We start from the raw sequence: 17688 nt of genomic DNA on the forward strand, positions 1-17688 counted from the left end.
TTTGGGACCTACGTCACATTATTCTCACGTTCTAGTATTCACAAGATTGTCAGAAAACTTGACCTCTGATCTTAAAGGTCAATGTCTTGGATTCAAATTCGTCCAAAATCTTTCGTACACCTTTGGTATCAATTTGAACCTCCTGCGTCGCCTGGTTCTTGAGTTATCATATTCACAAACTTGGATTTCCAAGCTGCCTGCCCGCCTCACGGCCTTTTACGTCAGAGGGATAAAGAGTGTATCCACTTAGGCAGGTCAAGGCTAAGTGGATATGTTTATATACATGGCCATCAAACTCAAAGTGTTGGTCCGGGGATGTTATATCCCATTTTATAGAGAACAGTCTCTCTGCTGGTTTGGAAAGTCTGAAGCTCCAGTATTTAAAGCAGCCACAATTAAGGAAATGCCTGCACCTTTTATCTCTGAGACAGTGTGAGCAGTGAGTAAACCGCAGTTTTACTGGTTGGACTTTCACCAAAATTAAGGGTCTGACCAAGACATCTGTCCATTTTTAAAACTTTTTTGTGAGGAGATTGCTCACAGTTGAATTGTGGCACAAAATACTTGAGAAAATTACTTTATTTTTTCTGATACTCCTCATCCCCTGTGTCATGCTCTCTGCAGTAACACAAAAACAAAACACTTGAGTCTGTTTGAAGCTGCTTCAGCCTATCGTCACTTTATTAAGGGACACCCTGAAACAAAGGGTTCTCATTGCCATGACAGTCAAATAGGTACGGACTGGCCTTATTATCCCCATTGTGGAAAAACCTGACTGGAGAAAATGAATTGTTCTGTACACTTTAAAGGCTTTTTCATTTTCAACATGTTTGACTCAACCTTTAGAAATGCTGTCAGATGGGTCAGCAGCTAAGAGCGGTGATGTGCTGCATAACTGCACTTTACCTCATGTAACAGGGGAAAAAAGAGAGCCATGCTGGTTTAAAGAGCACTGTGATTAGAGAGACAGCTCCGAAGATCTTTTGGAGTGGTGAACTATGGCATCTTTTCTCCTGATGAAATGCATCAGTAACGAAAGTGTTGGCAGTCAACCTTTAGCCGAGACCTTTACATCAGCTGTTCTCTGAGCAGAGAGCGAGGAGAAAATCTAATTTTTATGAGTGTCACATGCAAGGTTACCGCTCCTTTATTACACCTACAAAACACACCTGAGGACTGTGGAGAGCTTAGCTTTATCAAAGCAACAACTTCAACACCTTTACAGGTTGTACAAACCATTTTATATGCACCATGTAAACATGTCATGGTCCAAGGGTTGTTTTTAAGTTTTGGATTCAGATCTTTTTCTCCTTTTGTCTGCTCCCTTTAGATATCGCCACCACAGATCATCTGCCACTATCTCACCCTATTGTTTGAATCATCGTCATCTGTCACACTAACTCCCTCCATGAATCCTCTCTCTGGCTTTTCTTCTTTCCTGTTCCCTGTTAGTTATTGGTTGTTTGTTCCCTTCCGGTTTTGCTTTGGTGGTTGGTTTGCGTGATGTCTTGTTTGTGTCATGTAATATGAAGTTTAAATTAGTTTTCAAGCACAATCAAGTGTTTTGATTGTACATTCAAACCTGGTCAAACTCAGGAAAGAGGTGTGATTTTCAGCGTGTAGTCTGTCCTCTCGGTCTGCTGAGTTACATCACATGTGTTGACTTGCAGAGCAGTTAGTCGTCTCCTTCTTTCCATCTCAGACCGGCCGCCCCTCTCAGCAGATAGACAGCTATTGATAGAGTAAAGAAAAAGCTCCATCTGCCTCTTAATACAGGATAAGACTGTGGGAGGAAGGATGTGGGGCTTAATCTCTCTGTCTTTAATTGTGTCCCAAATCAGACAGATCCTCAGATTTTTAGACCGGCTACAACAAAAAAAAGCCTAAAAAGATCTCTTTTCTCAAATATTAAGATATTTGATCAATAAGACCCTCGGTATGTTATATTTTATCCTCTCATCATCAGTCAGTTATGCAGTGTTAAGTTGATACATCACATAAGTACAGAGAATTTGAATTTAGGTTTAAAAAAACAGTATGAGAAGCAAATATTAAAGATTTTTTATTCCCTCTCAGTGGAAAAAGGATGCAGCACATTTTGTTTTAAATATGCACGTCTACAAAAGAAATCAAATTTAATTCAGAAAGCCCACAATCTTGATACAAAAACAAGCTTTACTTAGAGTATAAAGTTACCAGAACCATAGAGGCAAACAAACAGAGCAGGCAGAAAGAGTCTGAGAGAGCTAAAAGCACAAAGTCAGCCTGGCAAAGAGGGAGTGGTGAGAGGTTTCAGTGGAATCAGGTGAGCAAAGGGTGATGCAGCAGGTGCAAAGGAGGTACAGGTGGGGGTGACTGCCACGAAGAGACATGACAGTAGATTAGAAGAAGATAAAAACAGACTTAACAGATGTCTGAAAGACAAAAGAAACTAGTGTTTCTGAGTAAACACTGTCAATCCAGTTTTAAAGGGTTTACATGGTATAATTCATTGTGGTTTGAAGCTGTGTTTAATTTTATTCAGAAAGGCAAAATAATTATGTGAATATAATCTATAGCATCAGAATTTTCACCAGCAGAATTTTAATGGAACTGTGGTCAGGCTACTTAATCCATATATCCATTTATTTATCCATTTATATATTTTATACATTTAGCCATGTATTAAATCTGTTATTATGAAATGCGATTCTAGAATTTATCTATTGGAAAATGTGTCAGCCAAACCAGGGTTTATGGTTTTGGACCCTCTGGGGATCCACCGGGAGTGCTACAGGGGTGCAGGGTATCTGGTCTGTTGTCATGAGCCATTCGGTCCCTGCACAGTTATAGTGAGACCTGGTCCTTCATCCCATCAACACGTCGGACACATTCCAGATTTTTGTGGATAGAATTTCTATGCATAGCCAAGTATGCAAGGTCACCCCTCTGCTTTCAGTAGATGATGTGCTTCTGCTGACTTTATCAGCTGGTAACCTTCAGCTCCCACTGAAGTGGTTCACAGCTCAGTGTGAAATGTGGGAATTAGAATTAGTGTGACAGAAATTAGTTTCCTCTAAAAGGTGTCTGGGCTCTCCTGTAGTGATTCAGCCATAAAGGAGGAAATCACAGTAGAGCCGTGACTCCTCCACATCAAAGGGAGTCAGTTGAGGAGGTTCGGGCATCTGACTAGGATTCCTCCTGAATGTCTCCTGGATGAGGTATGTGTCCTACAGGGAGGCAGACCCAGGACTCGCTGTAAGGATCTGTCTCTCAGCTGGACTAAGAATCACTCAGTGTTCCCGTCGAGGAGGTGGCTGGGGTGAAGGAGATTTGAGCTTCTCTGCTTAGAAGGCTGCCTCTGCAAACAGGAAGTGACAGAAGATGGATGGATAGATAAGGAGAGATTATCTGCATGACATTTTAAGGACTTTTTGTTGTAACCATGGCAACACTTTTATGAGTGACTTGGTGATTTAAAAGGTTAGACTATGTTTTTCCTGGTAAAACTCACACTGTTGAGCATGAGTCCTATCCTATCTTACCAGCATGAGGAAAATCCAACCATAACTTAAGGGTGGAGACACCTGTTTGTTTGCCACTGTGGGACAGTAAAACTCTCTTAAAACCAGAATGTTATCACAAGTTAAAAATGATTTCTTCACCCCAGTCAGCAAGCAATCTATTTTTTAATCTGCAGTGGAGGACTCAGATTTACCAAAACTGAAAATATATGAAAAATCAACCTAATGTATCAGTTCAGGGATACATCTGTCTCACCCTGCGTCTCTTCATTGGTCCCTCTGCTCCTGTAACATCTGCTGCTGTGGCAGAAAAACACTGCACACACATACCACACACAGAAGTGTGTGCGTATTAAAGTTTATGCTCATAATCCATGAAGATGATAATGCACCTAATTAACTGACACCTATACACATGAGATGTCATGACTGACCTATATTACTACTTGCCTATTTCTTAAACACTCTCTATGCCCCCTTTATTTTTCCCTCCATCTGTCTCTCGTGGTAAATCCCTCTCCCTCCTCCTGTCCTTGAGCTGATGTGGGATGCTGCACTCCGTATTCATGCTTTTGTGTTTTTGGTGCGCGCCTGTGGGAGTGTGCAGAGTTGTTAAGATGCTTTTAGCCATCGATGTTTAGGTCTTTGCTGCAAAATGTTCACGAAAACATCAAAAGTGAATGCAAACTCATCTGCTTTTCTTTCTCTCTCGTTCTCTGCAGCCTGCCAGGACCACCTGAGACTAGTGGTGAGTTTGCTCTCCTTCCCACCTTTTCTTCCCCTTTCTCCTGGGAATTGCAGTGATGGGGACAGACATTTGATGCTGGTCCACCTCATCTATACCATGTCGCAGAGTTAGAGTTTTATGGTTGAGAAATACTCGCTGTTTTCAAGACATTGTTGAGCCCGTTTGCTTTATTGCCTTGTGAATAATAGTCTGATGCACCACACATAAGGTTAGACCAGATCTACAATAACGATATTGGTCTTAATTCATTCTTTTTTCTTGCAAGTCGGTGGTGTGTACAGTAATCTGTAGGCAAAGGTCAAGAGTTTTTTCACCAGTTGTTGTTTGTAGTCTGAGTAACTACAAGTCCTTGTTATTGTTTTTTTTTAATCTGCATTCATAGTTAGATTATAAGAGGACAATTATCAGTTATCTATATGCACTAAAGGCTCCAGAACAGTGGCTTTTACCCCCAGAGGCTTAAACGGAGTATACACAGGAAGGCTTTAGCAGGATTGTGCTGATAACTGACCATCTCAATGAAATCTCATAGACTTGCAGTGATTACAAGCAAAACAAGCCTGGATTGACCACTATAGCGATCCACTGTCAGCTACAAAGGGATGGGAGCAGCAGTGGAGCTTTCAGCTTCTAAAGGCAGCTTTTCCAGATCAGTTTGCTTGTGCCTAACTTAGAACTAATTTAGCTCTTATATATTTTGCTGTGAGACTGGATCTTATTCTCATCATTTTAATAGCTTATCACAAACTGTATGATGTAGCCTAACAGACACCTCTCTGTTAACTGCACATCTGTTGTGAATGTCCTGTTCAGTACCATTGATTCTGCCTTTGCATTTGCATGTTCCAGTTTAACCGGTTTTCATACTAACTGGTTGTGTTTGTCACCGTTTCAACTCGGTGTAGCAAACTCCAGATATTTCCACTCACAGACTTTAGAAGTGAAAATTGAAGGCTGAAAATATGTGTTTACGTTTTCCCCTCAGTTTTTGAATGGATCGATAAGCAAATAATAAATATCGCCTCAGTGTAAAAAAATAATTATCAAAGCCTCAAAATGAGGACTCGCAGATGTCAACAAATCCCTACAGGAAAATTGAAAAACCTATTGGAATGGGTGCGAAAGAAAGAGCAAGCTTGAGGGACAGAAGTAATCTGCATGTAAAACACCAGGACACAACCATAATGTAAAGCACAGAGATGAACGCTGGCAACGGCTTCGACCACTTAGGCTCAAGCAGAAATCAGCCATGAGACACAAAAGACGCATAAAAATCTGCAGCTCTGTGAGATATTCAGTGACTCCACACTTACATTTTTTTTATTGATTTATACTCTGTTTAAATTTTACCATTCATTGTATAGAAAACGCACACACACCATACACAAACAGCAGTGAGTGACTTGCTGCACTTTTTGCACAAAAGCACTCAGTTCCACGCGTGTCAATGAATGGCCAAATAGCGTGAAGCCTTGAAGGGCTAATGCAATGCATTCTGGGTAACAGCCACTATGATGCCTCATTAGTTGTATCCCGCAGCGACCCAACCAAGTGATGAATGGGTGCTGTGTGGGGGTCATTACTGTGCTTGTATGCATGTGTGTGTCTTTGGATCACGTTGCTCTTGTTGTGTGTGTGTGTGTGTGTGTGTGTGTGTGTGTGTGTGTGTGTGTGTGTGTGTGTGTGTGTGTAAGACAATCTTTTACTCTGCTCTTTGTATGTTCGTGGGTGTTGGGTGTAATTGAAATATCTGCCACACACATTTACTGCATGTCTGTATTAATGGAGATCATCTCGTTCAGAATTTGCTGATGGAGCTCTGAGCTCAGGTCAAGGTGACAGGAACCCAGAGGGAAACTGCAGAACACTCAATTAAGGTGTCCAAATGAACCACCACCCTGAGCGCGTGCGCACACACCCACAGACACACACCCACACACCATGGTAACCCTGACTCTGCCAATATACGTATCATTTTTTTCCATTATTGCCATATTAGATAGTGCACTCCTCTCCCTGTCTCACTCTTTAATGTCTCTGCTCTCATCTTTTGTTTCTCTACTTCCCCCTCTCATTTCTTCATCTTTTCTGCCACCCAGACTCGTCATGTCTCTTTATTTACCCCTGTCAAGTTAAAGAGTATCCTTATACATTATTTATTTGTGTGCGTGTGTATATGAGTTGCTCGATTGAATATCTTCATTCCGATGTTGAATTCAGGTTATGCAATGTTCAAATTCAAAGACTTTCACTTTCAGACATGCTTGGACAGCAGAAGTTACAAACACTGGAGCTGTGCACAGATTATCCACTAAAATGTATTGTTACATAATTACACCAGATAACATGCTGCATAAACAGATGCTGGAACATCTGCATCATATTTGTGGCCATAAACAGCAGCGTTGCCATAGCAGCTTATCACCTACAACATACTTTATTGCGACATTAAAAATGAGTAACTGTTTTTTTAAAGCAGTGGTAATTTAATCAGTCCACATTTATCGTGCAGCACTTTTCCTGCAGGTGAGTTTAAAGTGCAGTGCTTATTGTTCAGACTGAACAATAAGACTGAACAATTGTATCCAAAATGAGCGATTAAATATAAATGAAATGAAATAAATGTAAACAAAAACAACAGAGATTGTATGAGTGTAACGTGAGGGTTCGTTGTGTGGTTCTGAATCTCACAGAACTATTAGAAACAGCAAGATGGAGATGGATAACTTACTCTCTGCACACCTTCTTGTGTACAGCCCTCGTGATACTTCACTGGCCGCTCAGAAGCCAGGAAATCCTACACTCAGATAAATGCAGGAAAACCAACTAGGCAAATTCAACACATAATTATTACAGCTTTGAAAGTGCAGGTGTAAACATTCAGACATTCAGATACATATAAATATCAAAACGGTTAACCACCGAATGGGTACATAACTTGCTTCTACACTTTACATCTGTATGCACAGCTACTGGTTATCCCTAGCACATTTATACTTTAGGCTGAGCAACTACAATCTGAAATATGGCTCCAATATGTGTTTTAATAATAATTTTTATGATCATCTGTGTCAGCTTAACAGTTCTCATCAGAAACCCTAATAAAGTCAGCCATGTGCATGGAAAATGAAACAAAAGCCAAAGCAGTGAAACATATTCCATATTCCTATAGAAGAGAAGACATTACTTCCCTTTCTCTCACGAGAATTATGTCTTATTCCAACCTGAGCTCTTACTGCTTAAGGACACAGAAACACCAGAGTCTAAAGAATTGGTTAAAATTTTGTCTCTTTTGAAAGTTAATCATCTTTGATAATGTTACCATAACAAATGGAAACAAAAGAATTCATAGAGTTCAAGAACTCAGAAATGTGATGGATGGTAGAAAAGAAGGCGTTAGGTGAAACAGACGAGCCTGTCCTGAAACATAACCTCTGCCCTTTGTGAACTTCAGGACAGGAGAGGAAGCAATGGTGCAGAGAAGGAAGAAGAGAGGAGCTGAAAGCATGTAATGTCTTTGTAAGCCAGTTTTTTTTCCTTTTCTTTTGTTTTTTCCAAAGCTAACCGCTAATCAAGGACCTCAACAAAAGAATGTACAGTGAAATAAAATAAAAACGATTTCCTTCCTTCTCCTGTCATCTCTTGTTAGTCGTCAGGAACAACTGCACATTAAAATTCTGGAAACGTCATTATTCCCTTTAGCTGGTATTAACTGTGGAGTCTATCCAGTCGAGTTGTGTATCTAAATTATTCATGCGGCTTTGCTTGTACAGGTGTTAAGACTCAAAACAAAACGTCTCTCTGGATACGATGCAGAATAATTTTTCAGACTGCAAAGCTGTTATATTGTATTGGGATTCCCTCCTTCTACCATTTTGGTTGTAAAATAATTTATGAGGTGAAGCTTCTTCATACAGTCTGAACAATGCAGGGCACCATGGGGAGGGTGTGTGTGGGGTTGTGTCTTTCAGTTGGTATAATTAATCCCTTTCTGATCTCGTGTGATTCTGTTAGTAAAAAGTGAGCAAAGTGGACAGATTCAACATCGCTGAAAGAAATCGACAGTAAGAACTAAATTCCTCTGGCAGATTTTAATGATACACACCACCTATGATCAAAGAAAATAAGTTTTAAATTTCAATTCATTGTTCATAAAACTGTGCAGGGTGTGAAATAATTTTATAACACTTGAATTTGGAAGTGCGTGCGTGTCTCCTGTGAGCTGGGTGGAGTCGTTTTTGGGTGGGTTTTTATTGCTAATTAGCAGATAATGATATACTGTAGGTACTGCACTGTTAGAGTCCAGCTTTGCAGCCAGTTTTCTAACTGATGATTTAGCATTCAACCCTCTGGTCTAAATACACCTCTGGTTCCAAAAAACAAGAACAGCAACAACAGCAGACAAGATGCTAACACACAACTGTCAGAACCCAGAGTGAGACTGATATGAAGAAAATGTACTTTATTGGTCCCCGTGGGGAAAATCCCTCTCTGCATTTAACCCATTCACTCAGTGAAGCAGTGGGCAGCCACTGGGCACCCGGGGAGCAGTGTGTAGGAACGGTACCTTGCTCAGGGGTATCGAACCCCCGACCTTCCGATCATGGGGCCACCACTCTACCTACTGAGCTATCCCTGCCCTTATCCCTGAGTGCTTATCTGTTAACAAACTTTATTTCAGAACGATACTTTTACTGCGCATTCACACAGTTCTCTGGACATGTTCAGTGAAAAATGGATAGTGCTATAAGCTTTAGATGTCTGAAAATATCTGATGGAGGTAAATCCAAAGCTTGGACTTTGAGCTTCTGGGTCTAGGTCGAGACTGCTGAGACAAATGAAATGGTTCTGATGAAAGCCAAGGTGGAATTGACTCACATAGAGGTTCGCAGGCACAATAAACAGCTGCTGAGGTGAATCCGGGTGTAAATTGAGGTCTGTGATTAATTTGACCTGTGGGCTTTAGTCAGCACGAACAGACACACGTTATATGGACAGGATGCCTCTAGAGACAAGTAAGAGACGAGTTTAAAAGAAGAGAGGATCGATATTTAGATGCTTCTCACGTCTCTATTATTGTGACCAGCAGGCATCTTTTAGAGCTGAGGAGCTGCAGCTGTTTGGCCTCTGCCGCTCTGCTGGTAAGTCTCCATCAGTCATGTTCACAGGTATAATTATAGCTCTTTGGTTTGTGATCGGCAGGCTGGGCAGCAAATCAGTCGCAACCCCAGAATGTTATATTACTTTTAGGGCTTTTTCAAAACTTTTAGTTTTCGTCCAATAAACCCCAATTTTGACATTTTGTGTCACTAAACAGTTTTCAGTGTACTGGTCTTACTATTATCCCTGCAGTGGAACCGGATAGCCTGTCTAAGAGTGGATGAATCACAGGGAAATTATGTGCTGAAATTTTTATCTCATTGATGCCAGTTAGTCTTTTATCACTGTGGACTATGTTCACACAGCATCGGAGGGTCTCGGGAGGTTAAGTGGCCGTTGAAGCAAACAGTTTATCAGACTGCTTCTTCACATTCAAGTGCTCAGCTAGAAAAAGTAAGGTGGCTTTTAATGTAAAGCAAGAGTTTGTAACAGTGCGTGGAGCCAGCTGCAGTCTGTTATTAGAAAAGCAACTAATGCCGAGGATTTTTCAGCACTCTAACATTTTTTCATCTTTTGCAGTTCCTACGAACTTTTAGATAAAGAGCTGCAGGCTGAACACCTCCAGCTCTTCAGGAAGGTCACAAACTTTTTAACTGTGCTTTGCATTTTTTTAAAAATGCATCAGATCAGATCAGCTGCTCATATTGCGACACCAAACCAGACTGTTAACCTGCTGTTTGCCTCTGCTACCTGCTGTAATCGCTATGCATTTAATTCTTGAAGAGTTCAGCTGTTCATTTTGAATCAGCTTTATTGAGGAGCAGCAGAGATTTCTTAAACCCTTTTAGACTGTGGATTTATTTCTGAAAGGAAATCAGAGGATTAACGATACCTGTGCTGGTCAGTGATTTAAATGCAATCTAGTGAGTGCATGTGGGTCATTATTCACCCTCATCACAAGACTAATTACACTCACAATTAGCCTCCATTTCTCTGTGAACCTCGTGGCCCTATTGTAATTTAAATCTAGAGGGATACCCTTTTTTTCCATCACAGGAGAGCTGCCTCTTCTGTCCCTTCTTTAATCAGCATTGTGTTAAATTACATTTTTGCTTTTTTGCCAGAGGAAAACAGTGATTTGGGCAGCACACCAGAATAAAAAATAAGTCATCTGGAGAGAAATCATCAGCTCACCAACTGCTGTCACGTAAATTGTCTTTTAGTCTTGCAGAATGATTGTCACATTTTATCGAAATCACTATGGTTAAAATGTTGCATATATATGTAAAGAAGCCCCGTGTTTCATATGTCCTGCTCAATAACTGAGAGACCAACATATTTACTGTGGGCCTGAGTTACAACAAAGCTGACTTAGACATGATGAAGCAACAACTTGACTAATACACATTGTCTCATAATTAGTAGTTAACAATATGAACCTTAAGCTACAGTCCCACACACCAACGCAGATCTCTGTCCTAATGGGGACACACATACGATCTTCTGTTTTTGGCTATTAATGAACAAAATAAAGTTGGAAACCAGTTCAAAGACACTTCAAAGTGATCACCTCTGAAACATGAGCAGGTAGATGTAGAGACTTCTGCCTGACTGCTCATCAGTTTGTTACCTGTTGAAGTTCAGGCTCTGCTGAGCTGTGGTCAGCACTGACTCATCGCGCTTCATCATCACTCTGGGTTGTTGGCTAGTTTTGTGTTAGCATGCTGTCCGTGCAGATGCTCACAAAGAGCTGGAGTTGTGTTAGCAGTGTTTCTGTGCTGCATGCAGTTGCACTTTATCATCACGCTCTTGTTTTTTTTCAGCAATAAAAATAAAAGTAATGTTTATATCGCCGCTCCTCAAAATCTGTATCGCCCTACTGCTCCACCATTTTCCTCCTCCTTCACATGAACTGAAATCTTTCTGCCTGTGCAGAAAACTGAAGAGCCTCTGAGCGTCCTGTCAGGCAGGATACTTTAATCTGGGGCAGTAGAACAGATGTAGCCTCAAATCCATATTTACTGTCTTTTTGTCATTGTTGTTGTTTTATTGGGGCGTTTTTTGGGAGAAGATTTTTCTCTGTGGACTGAACTCCATTCATACCGAGTTGCTGCAGGCTTTGTGCTCAGTGACCATTTAAGGCAGGATTATAACAGAAACTGCTCTCAGAAACTGTCAGCTGCAGCAGCTCAGTGGAGCTGGAGCACGTTTCACTGCAAATGGCTGCCTGCAGTACATTTTTAAAAAGAACAGCTTTGACATTTAAATGGTCATAAATCTTTTATTCTCTATAGTTTCTAACGTGGCATATATTCTGAACTGGCACATGTGCACAACTACCTGGAAAGCAAATAAGGAGTTGAGCTGGAAACTTGGGAAATGTGAGACATAAAAGGAGCAGAGAAAGAGGAAGGGAAAGCTTTATGCCCTGTAGCCGCCAACTACAGTATAACCCTGCAGATGCACACAGAGAAACAAATGTACTCACAACCAACACACACTCACACACTCACAGTTGTAATCCTCCGACTGTGGAGCTGCTTGTCCACACCCTCAGGACTAAAACTGTCTTTTAAATACAATAAAGTATAATCCTGTGAGCAGACATGCACACCAAGCAGCATTTTTTCTGCTCTTCTTTCACTGTTTTTAATTCTTATTTTATTTTCAGGCCTCAGTTTATCCATTGATCTGCTTTTACACTGTATTCATGCAGCTGCTGCTCTTGTTTTGAATGACCTGCTGTGCACTGAAAATGAGTTTATACATCTCAAGCAGATGGCTTGCTGTCTTAGTTCGAAGCTTTTGAGGAGAACTGAACAAATCATGGGCTGAAGAACTAAATGATCGATTTTATCAGTGTTACAAACGGTGAGCTTAATTTCTGTGATGCTGGAAACAAAGTAAACAGTTAAAACAGCAAATAATTATCTCACAAAGGACATAATGAAGAGCCGGACGTGCATATCCCCCTTTTAAAAAATTCAGTACTTCAGGTTTGACAGACAGATGGACCTCAGATGCTGCTGGAGGTGAAAATCAGTCTGTTGTGTTTTACTGCATTCTGCATGGGAAACCTTCACTTCGTACGACACTTTCACGATGAGATCACAATGTAAACAAAAGGGAAAGTGCAATGATTTGAAACAAATTATGGTGTCCAAGCGTGTTACTGTTTTTTCTTACGTAAACTTACATTTGTCTCCAACTGTGGTGTCTTACCTCTGCTTTTATTAACAGTGTTTGGGCACTGTGTTTGCTGTAGAAGTCAAAAGGACATGTTTTCTGCGGTGTTCCTGCTTAATACCAGATTTTTGCTGATGAATAATTCTGGCTTTCCTCGACCATATTTTTGTTTTTTAACGTATTTAATGTCAAACTGATGACTGAAGTGCAGCACTTGGATTCTCACTGTGGAGACAAGCTCGTGGGTTATGTACAAAATGTGGTTTGGCATTATCTTGCCAAAATAATAAATGCCTTGTTAGCAGTGTATGTTACTCCAGAACCTTTAAATATTCAGTATTAATAGAGCCTTCAGAGTTAGTTACCCATTCCATACTCACTAATGTATCTCCACATTGTCCTCATCTGTGGCTTTTGAACTGCTTGGGGAAACTGTGGTTTTCCACACTTTTTTTTTTTTACATCTTAGAACTAAATACAGTGTAAATGCACAACAGAGTGTTTTACACAGTAACAAGACATTAATATAAAAAGAAACAGGAGATAAAAAACTGAACACTGAAGCACTAAAAATAGCAAAGATAAAGAGCGATATAGGATTGGGATGTATCTATTTTTATTATAAGAGCACTGACGCGACACGTGAGCAACAGAAAGACTTTAAAGTAGTCGAAGTAAACATGACAAATTTCGGGCTCCCGTCTTTATAGAGCTGTTTTTTCCTCTGTGTGCTGTCAGTGGATTCTGAAGCTTTGGCCTATCAAACATTTCTTTATTGGGATTTTCAGTCACGCTCTCGCCAAAGTCTTGAAGCTGTTTTAGAGCCACAAACACTTTTTTTTTGTATTTTAAAGTCTGTGTTTTTTTTAAGGGGGGGCTTTGGATTTGATGACATTCACCTTTTGTGTATCTCTGTAATGTGAGATGACACTGATTGTCTCCTTCTAGCCAACAAGCCTCAGCAGACATAGAGAAAATGATTGTTGAGAGACCCATTTGCTGTGTTATTCAGCCTCAGTCGCAGCTAATAAGAGTTTCTGTGTGTGAAGAAGAGGGAGAGATTGGAAAAGAGAGCACGTTTGTGAGGCTCTCTTTGTTATTTGTCCCTCACTGTGTGTTGCTCTGTCCCAGAGGACAATGGGTCAGATTTTATAGCGACAGCGAGGTGCTCGTGCTGTAGAATCACTCCCGATTCATGCAAACGGCTGTACAACAATCCGAATCTAAGGTGAGACAATGTTTTTTCCTTCAGTGTAAGTTTGACTGAATTAGCAGCTACAAAACTGAAGCAGAATCAGGGTCAGAATCAGATTTGCATCTCGGAAGCCAATTTCACACCTGAAATGTGTGTGAACCTGCATTTCCAACCTGCCATTATTATTTATTTAGTATTTAGTATTTATTTATTTATTGTCATTGTCAAGAACAATGAAATTGCGTTTGGGGCTTCCATACAACCCAAAAAAAAGAAGAAAATAATAAATAAATACCCCTTAAAACCCAAGTGTACATATTTAACCCAGTGTGACTCCAATGCAATAAGACAATCCTTAGCAATAATGTTCGTAGAAATTCAGACAAAGACCTGAGAAACATGACAAAATACAACAATGCAACCCATTCAATATTATTGTACTGTGAGATATGATATCAGATATGATAGTTATCTATTTAAGAAAGAGGGGGGGGCAGGAGGGGGAAGAGAATAAAGATATGATGCACCAATGCAGACCAGTTCATTGCTATTAAGAAGTTGGATATGGTTATGGTTATTGTCCGTGAGAGGGGGGCAGAGAGTTCAGGAGCCTCACAGCCTGTGGATACAGGCTGTTGGCCAGTCTGGATGTTCTGGCCTGTATAGACCTGTACCTTCTCCCTGAGGGCAGCAGATGGAAAAGGTGGTGCGCAGGGTGATGTTGGTCCCGCAGGATACTGTGCACCCTCCTCAGACAGCGAGTGGGGAAGATATTACTGATCTCTGGCAGACTTGTTCCAATAATTCTGCCAGCTTCCTTCACCACCCGCTGGAGTGCTTGCTGATCGGCCTTGGTGCAGCTGGGGAACCACACTAGAAATCCATACGTCAGAACGCTGCTGATGGCACAGTTGTAGAAGTTCAACATCAGAGATCTGGGAATGTGTGCGCTCCGCAGTCTCCTCAGGTAGTAGAGGCGCTGTTGGGCCTTCCGTACAACTGAGGTGATATGGTTGCCCCAGGACAGGTCCTCGGTCACAGTTACCCCCAAGAATTTAAAACTGCTCACCCTCTCCACCGCCTCACTGCCAATGAAGAGAGGCAGATGGTTGTTATGGCCCCTCTTCCGGAAATCTACAATGATCTCCTTGGTCTTTTTGGTGTTTAAGACCAAGTTATTGTCGTGGCACCATGACTCTAGTTGTTGCACCTCTGTCCTATAGTTTGTCTCATCGTTGTTGGATATAAGTCCGAGCACTGTAGTGTCATCTGCAAACTTAACAATGAGATTGGACGCGCAGGAGGAAATACAGTCATGGGTGAAGAGAGTGTATAGCAGAGGGCTCAGAACACACCCCTGAGGGGCACCGGTGTTGACCACAAGGGTGGAAGAGGTATTATGAAGTCTGTGTGATGTTAGCATGTGTCCTTTGGATTCACAGCTAGCGAGTGGGCGTGGTGTTTGGTGCATGCCCCATCCAGGCAGCCCATTCAGCTCAAGGTCACAGAATAGTTCCAGTTGCACAGATGCATTTGAAGTAGAGGATATCCTGCCATGTGCTGCACATGAGGGAGGAAAAATATGAAAACGACTTTTCCTGCATTACACCTGGGGACATTGCAGTGTTTACACTTTTCTGCTGAGTTTTTGTGTTCAGTAACATCACAAATATCGTTTAAACAAAAAACAAGGAGACCAAGAAAACATCTATTTTGTCTTTATGGAAGTTTTATAGGGTTGACTAGACCCTGCTGGTGTGCAGAGACAGATCGCAAATGCAATGAACTCTTCTGAATCCTCGAGGAACGTTTGACTGCAGTGTCCCATTATTTTAATAACTAAAGATAAGGAAAATTAATTTATTATAGTGAGATATTTTAATGATTAATGTCTTCATTATGTCAGCGTGCTTCAAAATGTAACTGAGTGAGACAATGAACAATAACTAACATCTAACAATGGTGAATATTGCTTTCTTCTTCAGTACTGGGCACAGGTCCTTCATAAAAGCTAAAAAATGTCCAGAGTTTATAAAATATATTTTTCCATTCTGGTCACAGATGCCATCTCTGGGCACCACAACACTGCCATCAAAGTAGTCATAGTTATACTATCAAATTTTCTATAAAGAAATCTAATTATTAAAAGTAGAAACACCACCAAGCAGTTGGTCGTGTCTGATCCTAATGAGGCTAAAATCCAGTCATATCAAATGCAAACGCAATGACTATCATCCACATGCACGTCACATTTATCATCTGTAAACGAGCTGCTCGCGATGAACAGAGTAGGACGGAGCTGCGCAGTAATAAGGTGGCAAGAAACGATGTGAAGATAAGGTCATGAAGTGCTGCAGGTCAATACCTCTGTGTGTTTAGACTGAATTTAATTACAAGTAGACATGTGCCGAGATTTAAACAAACTCAAAAGCTTCATGCTTCTGTGACTTTTACCAAACACCTAGACTGAATATGTGTGTTGAATTACAAGCAAATTACCTGAGAAAGATCAGATTGCGGTTCAGTTTTAAACAAACGGCCTCATTTGTTTAAATCGATGCAACCCTCAGCGTTATTACCCAGAAGTGTCACTGGCTCTTTTTTCTGGAGCACTAGATTAATGAACACTTAACCCTATCAAAACGAATAGCTCGCATGCATACTGTCTGGGCCAGCAGCAGGTAAAGAATGAGAGGAAGAGTGTGGATACTGGATTCGATCATTATTTTGGTTTCAACGTTCGCATTTTTAACAGCTCAATGCACAGTGGTACTTTTCACCTGAGCCATATTTCCCCTCTTTGGGGGTTTAAATTATAAATGCAAACAGAAATATTCATTTTTAAGAATGATTGCTACAAACTGTGAAATGGCTGCAGTGGACTGAGCAGTGGCCTGTGTCACAGTTCTTGCTCAGATTGTTGTGTGACTGAGCGTAGAAACAAACGATCTGCCCGGCACACATCATGATTCTCCACTGAGGACACTTGTTGGTAGCTAAACTAATCACTGCTCATGCTGCTTATTTTATAGACGCTGACTTTCAGGAAACTTTGCAGTTGCATGCAGTGGTGAATCACCCAAAGGACTAATATGGAGGGAAAAAAGGCATTTCAGTTTGATGGTCGGGTATATTTATTTGAACTTGGGCACTTTCCAAAAACCAATCCAAATAATAGAGGATGAGTCACAAAGGATGGAGGCAGAGATGAAGAGACAGCTGGTGTTTCTGCACTGATTGCAGACTAAAAAGAAAAGGTTTTGGTCCAAATATTGAATTTCCAGTTTGATGGGCACTGCAGTCCTGCAGATTGTTTTTAACTTCTCTACTCAGCTCTCTACGGGTCGGATTGTGCAAACTGGGTTTTGGCATAAAAGTACTGACCAGATTCTTGTAGTGAACTCGAAGATTTTTGCGGTGATCTGAACCAATTCAGAGAGATATGGAGGGGAGAGGAGATGAACTGCCTTAAATGTATACAAAAGTATTTTAAAATTGATGTGATATTTGACCGGGAGCCAGTGAAGCTGCTGCAGGACAGGGGTCCTGGTGATAATACGTGCAGCAGAGTTCTGGACACGTTGAAGCTTATGGATCGATTTCTGAGTAAGACCAAAGAAGCGTGAATTGCAGTAGTCAATCTGAGAAGTAACTAGGCTATGAACAAGAATGGCAGTGGCATGTGGTGTGCCATGTCTATATTTGGCATAATGGACAACGACGTGACAAATGCTCGCAGATTACCAAGCCGCCTAATTCAAAATCTGATCTCACAGATGACCTGGAACCAAAACCAGTGAAACTAATCTGACCTTGGATGGATTTCAGTCTGATCAATGGATTTATGCTAATAAATGTTAAAACATTTTTCACTTTATAAAGTTTCTTTGTGGTGAAGCAAACTGGAAAATATTAAATTCATTAAACGGATGTTATTTCAGGACCATGGACAGTGC

At 40.9% G+C, this 17688-nt stretch overlaps 1 protein-coding gene across 5 annotated transcripts in view; it reads left to right on the forward strand.

Moving 5' to 3' along the window:
• slc8a2b (solute carrier family 8 member 2b) overlaps positions 1-17688 on the forward strand; it is a 206140-nt gene that overhangs the window by 106867 nt on the left and 81585 nt on the right. For 4 of the 5 annotated variants that reach the window (XM_026192632.1, XM_026192631.1, XM_026192630.1 and 1 more), the window contains one exon: positions 4226-4251. The gene's annotated coding sequence lies outside the window, so the exon portion shown is untranslated. Of the gene's footprint in view, positions 1-4225; positions 4252-12106; positions 13766-17688 lie in introns of those variants that run through there. The other variant, XM_026192634.1, reaches the window with a different exon arrangement.

The sequence above is a fragment of the Astatotilapia calliptera genome, chromosome 14, assembly GCF_900246225.1.
Source record: "Astatotilapia calliptera chromosome 14, fAstCal1.2, whole genome shotgun sequence".
NCBI lineage: Eukaryota > Metazoa > Chordata > Actinopteri > Cichliformes > Cichlidae > Astatotilapia > Astatotilapia calliptera.